General features: G+C 38.0%; 1 protein-coding gene and 1 long non-coding RNA gene across 3 annotated transcripts in view; both read left to right on the forward strand.

Annotated features, from left to right (window-relative positions):
• Positions 1-18529, forward strand: part of SGPP2 (sphingosine-1-phosphate phosphatase 2) — a 213169-nt gene that overhangs the window by 20734 nt on the left and 173906 nt on the right. The gene's annotated exons all lie outside the window — the stretch shown is intronic.
• LOC145542523 (uncharacterized) lies at positions 14280-16952 on the forward strand. Its single transcript, XR_014079906.1, has 2 exons — positions 14280-15266; positions 16630-16952. It is a non-coding gene; the product is annotated as an uncharacterized LOC145542523 (long non-coding RNA).

Here is an 18529-nt window from a genome sequence, read left to right on the forward strand (position 1 = left end):
TTCAATTCAGTTCAGTCGCTCAGTCATGTCCAACTCTTTGCAACCCCATGGACTGCAGCATGCCAGGCCTCCCTGTCCATCACCACCTCCCAGAGTTTACTCAAACTCATGTCCATTGAGTCGGTGATGCCATCCAACCATCTCACCTTCTGTCGTCCCCTTCTCCTCCCACCTTCAATCTTTCCCAGCATCAGGGTCTTTTCCAATAAGTCAGTTCTTCGCATGAGGTGGTCAAAGTATTGGAGTTTCAGCCTCAGCATCAGTCCTTCCAACGAATATTCAGGACTGATTTCCTTTAAGATTGACTGGTTGTATCTCCTTGCAGTCCAAGGGACTCTCAGGAGTCTTCTCCAACACCTCAGTTCAAAAGTACCAATTCTTTGGTGCTCAGCTTTCTTTATAGTCCAGCTCTCACATCCATACATGAATACCGGAAAAACCACAGCTTTGACTAGACAGACCTTTGTTGGCAAAGTAATGTCTGCTTTTTAATATGCTGTCTAGGTTGTTCATAACTTTCCTTCCAAGGAGCAACTGTGTTTTAATTTCATGGCTGCAGTCACCATCTGCAGTGATTTTGGAACCAAAAAAAATTAAGTCTGTCACTGTTCCCACTGTTTCCCCATGTATTTGCCATGAAGTGATGGGACTGGATGCCATGATCTTAGTTTTCTGAATGTTGAGCTTTAAGCCAACTTTTTCACTCTCCTCTTTCACTTTCATTAAGAGGCTCTTTAGTTCTTCTTCACTTTCTGCCATAAGGGTGGTGTCATCTGCATATCTGAAGTTACTGATATTTCTCCCGGCAATCTTATTTCCAACTTGTGCCTCATCCAGCCCAGCGTTTTTCATGATGTACCCTGCATATAAGTTAAATAAGCAGGGTGACAATATACAACCTTGACATACTCCTTTCCCGATTTGGAACCAGTCTGTTGTTCCATGTCCAGTTCTAACTGTTGCTTCTTTACCTGAATACAGATTTCTCAGGAGGCAGGTAAGGTGGTCTGGTATTCCTGTCTCTTTCAGAACTTTCCACAGTTTGTTGTGATCCACAGAGTCAAAGGCTTTGGCATAGCCAATAAAGCAGAAGTAGATGTTTTTATGGAACTCTCTTGCTTTTTCAATGTTGGCAATTTGATCTCTGGTTCCTCCCCCTTTTCTAAAACCAGCTTGAACATCTGGAGGTTCTTGGTTCACGTACTTTTGAAGCCTGGCTTGGAGAATTTTGAGCATCACTTTGCTAGTGTGTGAGATGAATGCAATTGTGTGGTAGTTTGAGCATTGTTTGGCGTTGCCTTTCTTTGGGGTTGGAATGAAAACTGACCTTTTCCAGTCCTGTGGCCACTGCTGAGTTTTCCAAATTTGCTGGCATATTGAGTGCAGCACTTTCACAGCATTGTCTTTTAGGATTTGAAATAGCTCAACTGGAATTCCATCACCTCCACTAGCTTTGTTCATAGTGATGCTTCCTAAGGCCCTCTTGACTTCGTATTCCAGGATGTCTGGCTTTAGGTGAGTGATCACACCGGTGTGATTATCTGGGTTGTGAAGATCTTTTTTGTACAGTTCTTCTGTGTATTCTTTTTTTTTTTTTTTAAAGGCATTTAGTTTATTTTTCAAAAAATATTTTTGCTAGAAGGTTTGAGTAATTTTACATGATCACAATCTTTGAATTTTTTCTGACCAAAAGGTACCATTTAAGTGGACAGCTTGTCTAGATCTGCTTTTGTTAACACCCAAATACAATTAGCACATCTGATGGTATTCCCCAGGTCTTCTTAAATTATCTACAGGCCAGGAGGCAGAGCCTAGCACATAACAAAGTATGTGCTTTATAACTGCTGATTAGTTCAGTTTCATAACAATTAAGCAGAGCAGGTAGTCAGTATATCTAATTCACACTATTAACACACTGGTTCTTGCCTGAAGGGTCTGATCTTTGCAGAGCTCCCAGTTATTCCTTCCAACCCAGGAAGTAGTAAACCATAACTGCAGAGAAGGGGGCAGCTCTGCTTAGGCCAGTGCTGGCGATGTCTCAGGTCTGTTCCTTTGTTCCAACTAGGAATTCAAGGTGACCAGTGTTAATTATAAATTCAATGATGATACGTAGAAAATAAAATGCAAAGCCAAAAAAAAGAGCAGCTGCGTCTCCCTTTCTTAAGAGAAGATTGGTTTTCTATGATTGAGAGAACTAAAAGTGAAGTCGCTCAGTTGTGCCCAACTCTTCGCGACCCCATGGACAGTAGCCTACCAGGCTTCTCCGTCCATGGGATTTTCCAGGCAGGAGTACTGGAGTGGGCTGCCATTTCCTTCTCCATAAAATATGCTACATGTGGTAATGTATAAAATCAAATAATGTAGCACTGCATTCATCTTTTAGTAATAATATAAAACACTTGTAAGAACACAGTGCTATATATCAATTATTTCAGAATGTTTCTGTATTTTCAGAAAATACGGAAAAATTGTTTTCAAGAAAGCATTTTTTAATTTAGATTTTTTGAATTTTAATTTTTTAATTTTTATTAAATAAACTGTATAGTTGATTTACAATGTTTGTTAGTTTCTGTTGTACAGTAAAGTGAATCAGTTATACATATACATATGCTCATTCTTTCTTAGATTCTTTCCCCATAAAGGTCATTATAGACTACTGAATAGAGTTCCCTGTGGTATACAGCAGGTCCTTATTAGTTATCTATTTTGTATATAGTAATGTGTATATGTCAATCCCAATGTCCCAATTTATCTCTCTCTCCCTCATTTCCCCCTTGGTAACCATAAGTTTGTTTTCTACATCTGTGACACTATTTGTATTCTGTAAATAAGTTCAATTGTATATAAGGAGCGTTTGTTTTGTTTTACACCACACACATTGTTCTACAATGTCTCCTTTCACTTAGTAATATACTATGGATATCTCCAGAGCAAAAAGTTATACGAGACATCCTTTATAAAAGATGTATAATAGTACATAGTGTGAATGTATCATAATTTATTCAACTGTTTCTTACCAGGGACATTCAGGTTATTTGGAGATATTTTTTTTTTTTTACTTTATAAATAATGCCAAGATGAAAATTCTTAAACGTATATTCTTAGGTATTTTATTTTTTAATAATTTAATTGTTTATTCATTTTTAATTGGAGGATAATTGCTTTACAATGTTGCATTGGTTTCTGCCACACATCAATATGAATCAGCCATAGGTATACCTATCTCCTCTCCCTGTTGAACCTCCCTCCCATCCCACACCCCATCCCACCCCGCTAGGTTGTCAGAGTACTGGGTTTGAGCTTCCCATGTCATACAGCAAATTCCCACTGGTTATCTATTTTACATACTGTAATATATATGTTTCCATGCTTCTCTCTCGATTCGTTCCCCCCTCTCCTTCTCACACTGTGTCCACAAATCTATTTGTCTGTGTTTCCATTGCTGCCCTGCATGTAAGTTCATCAGTACCATCTTTCTAGACTCCATATATGTGTTAATTACAATATACGTTAATATACAATGTTTGTTTTTCTCTTTCTAACTTCACTCTGTATAATAGGCTCCAGGTTCATCCACCTCATTAGAACTGACTCAAATGAGTTCTTTTTTATGGCTGAGTAATATTCCATTGTAGGTATGTACCACAACTTCTTTTTCCATTCATCTGTCAATGGACATCTAGGTTGCTTCTATGTCCTAGCTATTGTAAATAGTGCTGCAATGAGCATTAGGGTGAATGTATCTTTTTCAATTATGGTGCCCTCAGGGTACATGCTCAATAGTGGGATTGTTGCATTGTATGATAGTTTTATTCCTAGTTTTTTAAGGAATCATGATACTGTTCTCCATCTGTTTCCCAGGTGGTGCTAGTGGTAAAGAACACACCTGCCAATGCAGGAAACATAAGAAATGTGGGTTTGATCCCTGGATTGGGGGGATCCCCTGGAGGCAGGCATGGCAACCCATTCTGGTATTCTTGCCTGGAGAATCCCATGGACAGAGGAGTCTGGCGGGCTATAGTCCAAGGGGTTGCAAAGAGCTGGACACAACTGAAGTGACTTGGGTCTCACATACTGTTCTCCGTAGTAGCTGTATCAATTTACATTCCCACCAACAGTGCAAGAAGGTTCCCTTTTCTCCATACCCTCTCCTGTATTTACTGTTTGTAGATTTTTTTGATGGTGGGTATTTTGACCAGTGTGAGGTGATACCTCATTGTAGTTCTGGTTTGCATTTCTCTAATAATGAGTGATGTTGAGCATCTTTTCTTGTGTTTATTAACCATCTGTATGTCTTCTTTAGAGTAATGTCTGTTTAGATCTTCTACATACTTTTGATTGGGCTGTTCTGATGTTGAGCTGCATGAGCTGCTTATATATTCTGGCAATTAATTCTTGGTCACTTGTTTTGTTTGCAATTATTTTTTCCCAGTCTGAAGTTTGTCTTTTAATCTTGTGTATTGTTTCCTTTGCTATGCAGAAACGTTTAAGCTTAATTAAGTCCCGTTTGTCTGTTTTTGCTTTTATTTCCGTTACTTTAGGAGGTGGGTCAAAGAAGATCTTGCTGTGATGTATGTCAGAGTATACCTCCTATGTTTTCCTCTAAGAGCTTTATAGTTTCTGGCCTTACATTTGTCTTTAATCCATTCTGAGTTTATTTTTGTGTATGGTGTTAGGAAGTGTTCTAGTTTCATTCTTTTACATGTAGCTGTCCAGTTCTCCCAGCAACACTTATTGAAGTGTTAGTTGCTCAGTTGTGCTCAATTCTTTGCAACCCCATGGACTGTAGCCCACTAGGCTTCTCTGTCCATGGAATTTTCCAGGCGAGAATACTGGAGTGGGTTGCCCTTCCCTTCTCCAGGGGATCTTCCCAACTCAGGGATTGAACCCATGTTTCTTATGTCTGCTGCATTGCAGGCAGATTCTTTAACTTCTGAGCCACAGAGCCACCTATGGTGTTAGGAAGTGTTCTAATTTCGTTCTTTTACATGTAGCTGTCCAGTTTTCCCAGCCCCACTCATCAAAGAGTCTGTCTTTTCTCCATTGTATATTCTTGCCTCCTTTGTCAAAGATAATGTGCCCATAAGTGTGTGGGTTTATCCCCGGTCTTTCTATCTTGTTCCCTTGGTCTGTATTTCTGTTTTTGTGCCAGTACCTACGGTCTTGATGATTGCAGCTTGTAGTATAGTCTGAAGTCAGAAAGGTTGATTCCTCCAGCTCCATTTTTCTTTCTCAAGATTGCTTTGGCTATTCAGGGTCTTTTGTGTTTCCAGACAAATTGTGAAAATTTTTGTTCTAGTTCTGTGAAAAATACCATTGGTAGTTTGATAGGGATTGCATTGAATCTGCAGATTGCTTTAGGTAGTATAGTCATTCTCATTGGAAGAATATTGATTCTTCCAATCCAAGAATATGGTGTATCTCTCCACTTGCTTGTGTCACCTTTGATCTCTTTCATCAGTGTCTTATAGTTTTCTGCATTGTAGGTCTTTTATCTCTTTAGGTAGGTTTATTCCTAGGTATTTTATTCTTTTTGTTGCAGTGGTGAATGGGATTGTTTCCTTAATTTTTCTTTCTGATTTTCATTGTCAGTGTATAGGAATGCAAGAGATTTCTGTGTATTAATTTTATACCCTGTGATATACTCATTGATTAGCTCTACTAATTTTCTGGTGGAATCTTTAGGGTTTTCTATATATACTATCATGTCATCTGCAAACAGTGAGAGTTGTACTTCTTTTCTGATCTGGATTCCTTCTATTTCTTTTTCTTCTCTGATTGCTGCGGCTTGGACTTTCAACACTATGTTGAATAATAGTGGTGAGAGTGAGTACCCTTGTCTTGTACCTGATCTTAGAGAAAATGCTTTCAGTTTTTCACCATTGAGAATAATGTTTGCTGTGGGTTTGTCATATATGGCCTTTATTATGTTGAGATAGGATCCTTCTATGTCTACTTTCTGGAGAGTTTTTATCATAAATAGGTATTGAATTTTGTTGCAGGCTTTCTTTACATCTATTGAGATGATCATATGGTTTTTATCTTTCAGTTTATTGATATGGTATATCACATTGATTGATTTGCTTATATTGAAGAATCCTTGCATCCCTGAGATAAATCCCACTTGATCATTGTGTATGGTCCTTTTAATGTATTGTTGAATTCTGTTTGCTAGAATTTTGTTGAGGATTTTTGCATCTATGTTCATCAGTGATATTGACCTGTAATTTTCTTTTTTGTGATATCTTTGTCTGGTTCCTATATCAGGGTGATGGTGGCCTCATAGAATAAGTTTGGGAGTTTTCCTTCCTCTGCAATTTTTTGGAAGAGTTTGAGCAGGATTGGGCTCTTCTCTAAACTTTTGGTAGAATTCACCTGTGAGGCCATCTGGCCTTGGGTTTTTGTTTGTTGGAAGATTTTTTATCACAGTTTCGATTTTAGTGCTGATTGGTCTGTTCATGCTTTCTATTTCTTCCTGGTTCGGTTTTAGAAGGTTGTATTTTTCTAAGAGCTTGTCCATTCCTTCCAGGTTGCCATTTTATTGGCAAATAATTCCTCATAATAGTCTTTTTTGATCCTTTGTATTTCTGCATCTTCTATTTCTAACTTTATTGATTCTCCCTCTTTATGCTACATTCTTCTAAGTGGAATCCTTAAGGCGTATGGATTCTTTAGTTTTCAGTATATCTTTCCAAGTTAATTTCATAAAAGTTTGTAGTAATTGATATTCTTATCAGTTATATATGAAATTGCTAGTTTCAGCACCACCCTCAACAACACCAGAATCTGTTGCTCTTAAAAATTGGCAATATGAAGTTGAGAAATTGTCTTGCTTAACTTGTATTTCCATACTACTAATGGGGTTAGACATATTTCTTTTTTATTGAAGTATAGTTGATGGACAATATTATATAAGTTTCAGGTGTAAAACATAGTGATTCAAAATTTTTAAAGCTTATAATTATTATAAAATATTGGCTATATTCCCTGTGTTGTACAATATACCCTTGTAGATTATGTATTTTATGTATAGTAGTTTGTACCTCTGAGTCCCCTAACCCTATCTTGGCCCTCCCTTCTTCCTTTGCCCTACTGGTAACCACTAGTTTGTTTTCTATATTTTGAATCTGTTTCTTTTTTCTTATATTCACTAGTTTGTTGTATTTTTTAGATTCCACATCTAAGTGACATCATACAGGATTTGTCTATCTCTATCCAACTTATTTCACCAGGAATCAAACCTGCATCCCCTGCACTGGAAGGCAGATTCTCCACCACTGGACCACGAGGGAAATCTCTGTATTCTTTCTTTTATTTGATTAATTTCAGCGATTTTAGATTAAGTCCCAGCTCCTGCTGTATTTTCATTAGTCTTTATTATTTTTCATGTTTCTTATTTCAAATGCTTAAATTATTTTCAGTCTTTTAAACAATTATAGGAACTTTAAACTCTTTTTAAATCATAGTTTTCATTGCAATAAGCATTTTGCTCCTACTGCTAAGTCGCTTCAGTAGTGTCCGACTCTGTGCGATCCCATAGACTGCAGCCCACCAGGCTCCGCCGTCCCTAGGATTCTCCAGGCAAGAGTACTGGAGTGGGGTGCCATTGCCTTCTCCGAATAAGTATTTTAATATAACTTAAAATATTTAGGCTTATTCTCTTTGTATCGATTCTCAGAAGTCAGATAAGTTGTTGGAGAAAAAAATTTTAAGGACCTTTGTAACATTTTAGAAATTCTACCTAGCTCCTAAAATCCCATCTTATAGAAAGCCATGTATAGGAGAGAGCTCAAAAAGTAGCACAATTAAAAAACAAATTTTTTGGACAGATTTTAATCATCTCTACTATTTGAATTCTATATCTTGCAGAAAAACTTGTATTATGTTTCCTACTTGAGAAATGCTTCTATTGTACTTAGTCTAGTGCTATGGAATTTATTAATTTGTCCTAAAATCTATACTCAGAAGAGATTGTATGTTAATGAAAGAGCTTTTTAATTAAATGCATAGTAGAGAGGAGTAGATTGTAGTTACCACAATAGTATTACCTTTATAAATGAGGTTGAATGAAAATACTATGATTTGAAGCACACAAACAAAATTACATTTGCTGTCAGTTTTAGATTTTCTTATTTCATCATAGCTTTTGAGCTACTTTGTTAACTAGTAAATATTTAATATAATTTGAAAAATTTGCATGACAGGGGGAAGGATTGGGAGAATGGATAGTTAGAAAGTTTGGAATGGACATGTACAAACTGTTATATTTAAAATGGGTAACCAAGAAGGAATTACTGTATATCAAGGTAACGCCACTCAGTGTTGTTTCAGCCTGGATGGGAGGGAAGTTTGGAGGAGAATGGATACATGTATGTGTATGGCTGAGTCCCTTCCCTGTTCACCTGAAACTATCACAACATTGTTAATCGGCTCTACCCCAATACAAAATAAAAAGTTAAAAAAAATAAAAGCAAGACAGACATGACACTGTGTGTGATAATACAACATCATTGACATAATTACTGATTATGTCATTAATACCTTCTGTTTGTACTTAGCTGTCTCTATTTCTAGTAATGGATCAACCCTGTAATGGCAGAAATATTTTCAGTAGCAGACTTATTTTCTGATACTGACAGAGAAAAGTATGAAGGAATTATGTTCAAAATACGGCATACAATCTAAGGTATTATTAGCCTCAAATAAAAATAAGATAAAGACTGACTTCCCTGTCACTGCTTCTTATGCATAGGACCAGAGCTCTGTTAATAAACTCAGAGGAGCCTGACAGCTAAATAAGCCTAGAGCACATTAAAAAAGTGGTGAAATGGACTTCCCTGTGGTCCATTTAGATTCCACATATAAGAGGAATCTATATGTAAAGAATATAGATTCTTTATCTATAAAGAATCTGCCTGCTAGTACAGGGGACATGGGTTCTAGCCCTGATCTGGGAGGATCCCACATACCGAAGGGCAACTAAGCCTGTGTACTGCAACTACTAAAGCCTGCATGCTCTAGAACCCATGCTTTGCAGCAAGAAAAGTCCTCCCACCACAATGAAGAGTAGCCCCACTTGTCACAACTAGAGAAAGCCTGTACACAATAACAAAGACCCAGCACACCAAAAAAAGAGAAAAAAAGTGGTGAAACAATTGATTGAAAAAGACAAATTTGTAAAATAAATAAGTAAATAAATAAGGCAACATTTGACTTTCCACCTCTTGATGTAGACAAGAATGAGCTTAGACATAGATGATGGAGGGGATCACCTCAGTTGTGAGGTTTTAGGGCACTGGAAAATCTGAATGCTTTATGAATCCTACTCTAACTACTGAGAAGTGCCTGAAATTCCCAGAGTTTCATTCTTTTAGCAGCATTTCTTACCTTTTTAGGTCACAGTACTACTTTGAGAAACCTACTTTGAGAAATCAAGAGAAGCAATGATGTATATGCCAGAAAAAAGCATATAAACATAGACCCACAATATTTTACATCATTTCCAACAAAGGAAATTCCTTTTTCAACAATCTTTGTGCTTAAACTTCATGTTTATGCTTAAGGACCTTTCAGAAGCAGAAGAGATTAAGAAGAGGTGGCAAGAATATACAGAAGAACTGTACAAAAAATGTCTTAGTGACCCGGATAACCGTGATGATATGTTTACTCACCTATAGCCAGACAACCTGGATTGTGAAGTCAAGTGGACCTTAGAAAGCATTACTATGAACAAAACTAATGGAAGTGATGGAATTTCAGCTGAGCTATTTCAAATCCTATAAGACAATGCTGTGAAAGTGCTGCACGCAATATGACAGCAAATTTGAAAAACTTAACAGTGGCCACAGGACTGTAAAAGGTCACTTTTCATTCCAATCCCAAAGAAGAGCAATGCCAGAGAATGTTCAGATTACTGCACACTTGTACTCATTTCGCATGCTAGCGAGGTAATGCTCAAAATACTTCAAGCTAGGCTTCAACAGTATGTGAGCCGAGATCTCTATAATTACATGTGGGCAGTTTTCTTTTCATTTAGGCATGTGGTGAATAACCTTGAAGAGAGAAGATTTTGTGAGAGCAAATATGCATTTTGACAGAGTTGTTTTTTGAGGTTGGATTTGCTTTTATTAGGGAGAATGTGACAGGCCCATTATGGTTACATTAGTGTTCTGCCCTCAGAGGCAGCCAAAGATAGAGTTTTAATGGTTGTTGAACTATTATCAATCGTCTCCAAAATGTTTTTTGTTTTTCTAAATAAAATTCAATAAAGATTCATATGTGGCATTGGTCATTCCTCATCAATTTTTTCCCATGGATCACAATAAACTGTGGAAAATTCTGAAAGAGATGGGAATACCAGACCACCTGACCTGCGTCTTGAGAAACCTGTATGCAGGTCAGGAAGCAACAGTTAGAACTGGACATGGAACAACAGACTGGTTCCAAATAGGAAAAGGAGTATGTCAAGGCTGTGTATTGTCACCCTGTTTATTTAACTTATATGCAGAGTACATCATGAGAAACGCTGGGCTGGAGGAAGCACAAGCTGGAATCAAGACTGCCAGGAGAAATATCAATAACCTCAGATATGCAAATGACACCACCCTTATGGCAGAAAGTGAAGAAGAACTAAAGAGCCTCTTGATGAAAGTGAAAGAGGAGAATGAAAAAGTTGGCTTAAAACTCAACATTCAGAAAACTAAGATCATGGCATCCAGTCCCATCACTTCATGGCAAATACATGGGAAAACAGTGAAAATAGTGGCTGACTTAATTTTTCTGGGCTCCAAAATCACTGCAGATAGTGACTGCAGCCATGAAATTAAAAGACACTTGCTCCTTGGAAGAAAAGTTATGACCAATCTAGACAGCATATTAAAAAGCAGAAACATTACTTTGTCAACAAAGGTCCATCTAGTCAAGGCTATGGTTTTTCCAGTAGTCATGTATGGATGTGAGAGCTGGACTATAAAGAAATCCGAGAGCCGAAGAATTGATGCTTTTGAACTGTGGTGTTGGAGAAGACTCTTGAGAGTCCCTTGGACTGCAAGGAGATCCAACCAGTCCATCCTAAAGGAGATCAGTCCTGGGTGTTCATTGGAAGGACTGATGTTGAAGCTGAAACTCCAATACTTTGGCCACCTGATGCGAAGAGCTGACTCATTGGAAAAGACCCTGATGCTGGGAAAGATTGAGGGCAGGAGGAGAAGGGGACAACAGAGGATGAGATGGTTGGATGGCATCACTGACTCAGTGGACATGGGTTTGGGTGGACTCCAGGAGTTGGTGATGGACAGGGAGGCCTGGCGTGCTGCAGTTCATGGGGTCGCAAAGAGTCGGACATGACTGAGTGACTGAACTGAACTGATGGTCTTTTTGAAGAGACTAGGAAAATTGTCTTATAGAATATCTAACATTCTTGATTGGCCTGTTTCATGAGATCTTAACTCCCTCATCTATCCCTGGTATTTTCTCTAAACTTGAAGATTTGATAAGATTTAGGTTAAATCTTTTGTGTAAAGATAGGTTGCTGTGGGGACTTCCCTGCAGGTCCAGTGGTTAAGAATCCATGGGCAAATGCAAGGGACATGGGCTCAATCCCTGGTCCGGGAAGATCCCATATACCATGGAGCAATTGAGTCCATTACTACTGAGCCCACATGCCCTGGAGCCTGTGCTCTGTACAAGGGGAAGTCATTGCCGTGAGAAACTCCCACGCGGCAAATGGAAAGTAGCCCCATCTCAAGGCATCTAGAGAAAACCTGATCACAGCAATGAAGACCCAGCATAGTCAAAAATTAAATAAATAAAATTTCAAAATAGGTTGTTGTGAACTTAAGTACTGAGTTATAACAGGAGGCACTTATTGCCCTTTATCCCATTAGTAATATTAGATTTTATTAACTGGTTACCATGACAGCTGCCAGGTATCTGTTTCATAGGTTGGTTTCCCGCTTTTTAATTAGCAATTAAGCTGTGGGCTAATATATTTTTGTTGTTTAGTTGCTAGGTTGTGTCCAACTCGTTTGCAACCCCATGGAATGTAGCCCACCGGTCTTCTCGGTCCATGAGATTTCCCAGGCAAGAATACTGGAGTGGGTTGCCATTTCCCTCTCCAAGGGATCTTCCCCACATAGAGATTGAACCTGCATCCCTGCATTGCAGGCACGTTCTTTATCACTGAGCTGCCTGAGAAACCCAAGCTAATACTTTGGTAGCAGGCAACCAGTGTATCAACTTTTAAAAACATCCTTATTGGCATATAATTGCCATATATTAAACTGCCCATGTTTTAAAGTATACAATTTGGTAAGTTTTCCAATGTGTATACAGTTATGAAATGATAACACAATAAAGGCAATGAACATATCCATTACCTCCTCCGCAAGTTTCCCCTTGTCCTCTCTTCCTCTCCCCTATCATTATGGCAACCAAAGATCTGCTTGTCACTATAGATTAATTTGCATTTTCTAGATTTTTATATATAAATAGAATCCCACAGCAGGTACTCTTTTTGTCTGGATTCTTTCACTGAGTATAATTATTCTGAGATGCATCCTTATTGTGTGTGTATTAATAGTTCCTTCCTTTTTATTGAATAGACTCCATTGTATGGATAGTGCACCATTTGTTTATCCATTCACATGTTAAGGAATATTTTGGGATGTTTTCCAGTTCAGGCCATCACAAATAAAGCTGTTTTGAATATTCACAAATAGGTTTTTATATAGACACGTGCCTTTGTACCTCTGTGGTTGTTCAGTCACTCAGTCATGTCTGACTCTTTGCAACCCCATGAACTGCAGCATGCCAGACTTCCCTGTCCTTCACTACCTCCCGGTGTTTGCTCAAACTCATGTCCATTGAGTTGATGATGCCATCTCTATGGTAAGTAACCTAAAGATTAGCTTCCTAAGGCACTATCAAACTGTTGTTCAGAGTGGTTGTACCATTTTACATTCTCACTAGCAGTGATGACAGTTCCAGTTCTTCTACATACTTAACAGCACTTGGTATGGTCAACCTTTTTAGATTTTTGCTATTTTTAATTGGTATGTCGTTGTATCCTTTTATGGATTTAAATTTTAATTTCAAATTGTTTCTAGTATATAAGAAAGTAAAAAAATAAGAAATTAAGTTGACTTTTTGGAATTGGCATCCTACAAGCTTGCTAAACTCACTTAATTCTCTAGGATTTTCTATGCAAATGATCATGTTATCTGAGAATAGTTTTATATCTTTCTTACTAATCTGTATGACTTTTTCTTCTTCCTTTCTTCCTTTTCTCTCTTTTTTTGGTTTGCCTTATTGTGCCAGCTATAACCTCCTAAACAATATTGGATAGAAGAAGTGAAATTTGTTCTGGAGGAAGGATTCAGTGTTTTACCATTCTATATAATATCTGTAGATTTTTTTTTTTTATCAGATTTAGAAGGTTCTCTTTTGCTGTTAATTTACTGCATTTTCTTTTTAGAAACATTAAATTTAAAATGCTAACCAACTTTGAATTCCTGGAAATGCTAATGATGTATTATCCTTTTCATTTACTGTTGGATTGAATTTGTGAGCTTTTGTTTAGAATTTGTACATCTACATTCATAAAAGATACTGATCTGTAAAGGTTTTTTCTTTTTTAAGAAGTCTGTGTATGATTTTGGTATCAGAGTCATGCTGGCCTCATAGAATATATTAGAAAGTATTCCCTTCTTCAATTTTCAGGAAGACTTTGTGTAAACTTGATATTATTTCACCAAAGAAACCATCTGAATCCAGAGTATTCTTTATTTTAATACAAATTCAATTTCTTTACATGTTTAATCTTTGATCCAGTTTCTTGAACATATATAGTATAGTTATAATACAGGTTTTAATGTTCTTTTTCTGCCACCTGTGTCATATATGAGTCACTTTCAGTTGATAATTTTTCTTCTCATTAAGGGTTGTATTTTTCTGCTTCATTGAAGTTATCTTTGATTGGATGTCAAATATTGTGAATTATACCATGTGGTCCCCCTTTCCCGCCATAAATGGATGCTTTCAGCTTTGTTCTAGAACATGACTAAGTTGCTCATGAAAGTGAAAGTGTTAGTCACTCAGTCGTGTCTGACTGTTTGCAAGCCCACCAGGCTCCTCTGTCATGGAATTCTCTAGGCAAGAATACTGGAGTGGGTTGCCATTTCTTACTCCAGGCATCTTCCTGACTCAGGGATGGAACCTGGTCTCCTGCCTTGCAGGCAGATTCTTAACCCTCTGAGCCACCAGGGAAGCCCGAGAGTTGCTTATAGTCTAATCCTTTTGGAGCTTACATTTAAGCATTGCTGCTGCTGCTGCTGCTAACTCGCATTGCTAGGTGGGATCAAAACTGCACTAATTCTGGGGTGAATTTTTCCCACTATTGAAACAAGATCCTTCAAAGTACTATATCTGGTTCTCTGTGAATTGTGAGGTTTTCCACCCTGTCTGGTGGACACAGGCACTTGATATTTCTGACCCTGGGTAATCTCCAGACACTGTTTTCTCTGACCTTTTCTTTCCCTGATGTCAGATAGCTTTCTCACATGCATGCGCTAAACAACACTCAGCTGAATATATGAGGGACAGTCCCTTTAGATCTCAGTTTCTTTGTTCAGCTCACTTTTATGCTCCCCTGCAAACTCTAGGCATCTTAGCTTCCCTGGATTGCCATCTCCATCAGCTCAAAGCAGCTCAAGGATATCACTGGGCTCTGCCTAAATTCCCCTTCTTCACACTGCAGCCTAGAAACTGCAGGAATAAGCCACATTCAGAGGACTCATTTCTCTTTGCTTTCAGTTTCTCGGGGATCACTGTCCTTAACAAGCTGATGTCCAATGTCTTTTGGGTCATTTTTTCATATATTTTTGTCTGGTGTTTTGGTTGTTTTATGATATATCTTATCTTTGTTACTTCATCCATAACAAAAGCAGAAATCCTGTTAGCATTTTATTCAGTATTATCACATTTATTAATGACTGCTGTATAAATCAGTTATTTCATTGGAGCTTGGTGATTTTTTTTAAAGTCTTCCTTTTTTTTTTTTTATTAAGTAGCATCCATTAAGGGAAGAGATTTCCACCATCACCTGGAGATTAGTCTCTGTTCTTTCTTTTAGGATAAAATTACTATCTAACTCTTTTCTTTCAGAATAAAGAGTTATTAATAGTCATCTCCATAGTGGCAAATAAATTTCTCCATTTTTTTCCTGTTCTTTTTCTTCCATTTTGAGTCTAAGTCGTTGTTGTTTTTCAGTGGCTAAGTCGTGTCTGACTCTTTGCTTCCCCATGAACTGCAGCACGCCAGGGTTCCCTGTCTTTTGCTATTTCCCAGAGTTTGCTCAAATTCATGTCATTGAGTTGGTGGTGCCATCCAACCATCTCATCCTCTGTCGCCACCTTTTCCTCTTGCATTGTGGTTTGGGAATTTTTATTTATTGTTCTGTAGTCACTTTATAGTTAGTATTTCTTCTGATGCTCAAATTGTCCCAAATCTAGCCAAAAGGAGCTCCTTCATTCTGGATTTAGAGCCCTTTTGAAACACCTCCATTAGCCTTTGAGCACTTTTAAAATTTTTATTTATTTATTTAATTTTGGCTGTGTTAGGTCTTAGTTGTGGCCTATGGGATCTTCACTGTGTCATTCAAGATCTTTCACTGCGGTGCATGGCACGCAGGCAAATGGCTTAGTTGCCCCTCAGCATGTGAAATGTTAGTTCCTTGACCAAGAATCGAACCTGCATCCCCTGCATTGAAAGGTGGATTTTTAACCACTGGACCACAAGGGAAGTCCTAGATTTTGAGCACTATCTTGCTTTAATGCAAACAGATGTCTTGGCCTTACCATGTACTTTCCATGCTTCAGAACTGAAATTGCTCATTGAAGTTTTGGTTTCCTTTAACAGAAAATATTTTTTGGAAATTAAGATCTGTGTTCTAGTGGAAATTCATGTTATGCAGTTGTCAGTGGGGGAAAATATTTTAGATGTTGTAATCTGGCAGCTGCATATGCTCTTTGCCCAATAGCATCCCAGGGTGGTTGTTGTTCAGTTGATAAGTTGTGTCCAACTTTTTGGGACCCCATGGGCTGCAGCATGTCAGGCTTCCCTGTCCTTCGCTATCTCCTGGAGTTTGCTCAAACTTATGTCATGTTTACCCTGGCTGGTAGACACTTTTAACGTTTTTTTTAAGAGTAAAATGATTCTTTAATAGTATATTTGGAAACAATTTTTTTTCAAAATGAATTTTAACATCAAAGAAAAGGATCATGTTGGAGATGGTTTAAAGAATCCTTTAAAGGCTCTTCAAAGACTCCCTAGAAGTAACTGGACTTGTGGTTAGGAACTGACTTTAGGTGAGAACAGTTGTTCTTACCAGCTGCAAATTTATATCACCTGAGAAACTTTTTAAAAATACCTTGGTATGGACCCATACTGGGCTTCCCTGGTGGTTCAGTGGTAGAGAATCCACCTGCCAATTCAGGATATGTGAGTTCAACCCCTGGGTCAGGAAGATTCCTGGGGAAGGAAATGGCAACCCATTCCAGTATTCTTGCCTGGGGAATCCCATGGACAGAGGATTCTGCTGGGCTACAGTCCATGGGGTTGCAAAAGAGTCAGACATGACTTAGCAACTAAACAACAGCAACAATGGACCCATATCAAGGTCCTACCTCAGATCATATTAATTCAAAATATTTAGGGATATGTCCCAGCATTGTTGGCTTTGTTATTTTGTTTTAACTCTTCCAAATGTGCTACTGGGATTGAGAACTACTCTCTTAGGATCTTGATGCTATTAGAAATGCAATCACCTGCTGAGAATAGTAACACCTACATGTGTGATTGCTTCTTTTTTATATCTCATGGATGCCAGGGAGAAGAGAAATAGATAGGACACTTGAGTGTCTGAGCAACTGTTGAAAACAGCAGAAAAAAGAAAATATATACAAAATATATAGCAAAATATACAAAATGAACTTGCTTTTTTGCTTGGATCAAATCCAGTGACCAAAGTCTCTAAATTGTTTACTAAAGAAGCAACAAAATCTTATCAGAAATACTTGTTTGAGCTACTGGCAGATGGACAGAGTTAATGCACCATTTGGATAATTCAAGCATTGATGTCTCTTATCCATGCCACCATGTCCCAAAGTTTGCCAACTGCCATCGCTGCTGTTTGGTGATAACTTGGAACTGAAACTCAGGACATTTGCTGTTCTGTCCTTTTATTCTGTTGCACAAAATCATTTTCCAAATCAATCATCTCACTGAGTGTCTCTCTAGATGTAATGGCCTGAAATCTGAAACAATGGAACTGCTGGTGTAGTGAGAAATGGCTTCCTCATTTAATTTGTCAGACTTCCAACTACTCATCTATTCTCTAAGCAAAGTTGCAGCCAAATCTCTATATTGCAGAATTCAATTATAATTGATTGAAAATATTTTCTTAAGAGCCAGTTGAATAGAGAGGATATCCTGAAAGGTTTTGTCCTTCCAACTTTTTATTACATGAATTTTCAAACCTGCAGAAAAGTTGAAAAAAAAAATAGCACAATGAACACCTGTATATCCCTCACTTAGATTTAACAATTAAAGAATTTTGCCATGTGTGTTGGTTTGCTAGAGCGGCCATAAAAAGCAGCATAGACTGGATGGCTCAAACAACAGAAGTTTCTATTCTCACAGTTCTGGAGAACGAGATCAAGAGTTTGGCAGGGATGGTTTGTCCTGAGGCCTCCTTTCTAGGCTTGTAGATAATTATCTTCGCTTGTGTGCTTACCCCTGGAGAAGGAAATGGCAACCCACTCCAGTACTCTTGCCTAGAGAATGCCATGGACAGAGGAGCCTCGAAGGCTACAGTCCACGGTGTCGCAACAGTCATGACTTAGTGCTTACCTGTGATTCCTCTCTGTAGTCTGTGTCCTAATCTCTTCTTATAAGGATACCAGTCAGATTGGATTAGAGCCCACCCTAAGAGCCTCCTTTTAACTTTATCACTTTTTGAAAGTGAAAGTGTTAGTCGCTCAGTAGCCCGCCTGGCTCCTCTGTCCATGGGATTCTCCAGGCAAGAATACTGGAGTAGGTAGCCATTCCTTTCACCAAGGGATCTTCCCGACCCAGGGATTGAACCCAGGTCTCCCACATTGCAGGCCGATTCTTTACCGTTTGAGCCACCAGGGAATCACCTTTTAAGGCACTGTTTCTAAGTACAGTCACATCTAAGGTACTGTGGTAAGAACTTCAACATATGAATAGGGGAGGTAAGTTCAGCCTCTAACACTATGTTTTCTTTCTTTCTTTATCATATATAAACACACAGATATACTGATTTGATGATCCACTTTAAACTATATTACAGGCATTATGACATCTTACTCCTAAATAGGTCACCTTATATCTCTTGAGAATAAGCATATTTTCTTACACAACTTTAATATCATTATCACAGTTAAGAAATTTAAAATATTCTGTATATTCAATCCATATTTGATTTTCCCCAGTTATCCAAAGACTTTTT

This window comes from Giraffa tippelskirchi, chromosome 3, assembly GCF_054371585.1.
Source record: "Giraffa tippelskirchi isolate mGirTip1 chromosome 3, T2T-mGirTip1v1.2.pri, whole genome shotgun sequence".
NCBI lineage: Eukaryota > Metazoa > Chordata > Mammalia > Artiodactyla > Giraffidae > Giraffa > Giraffa tippelskirchi.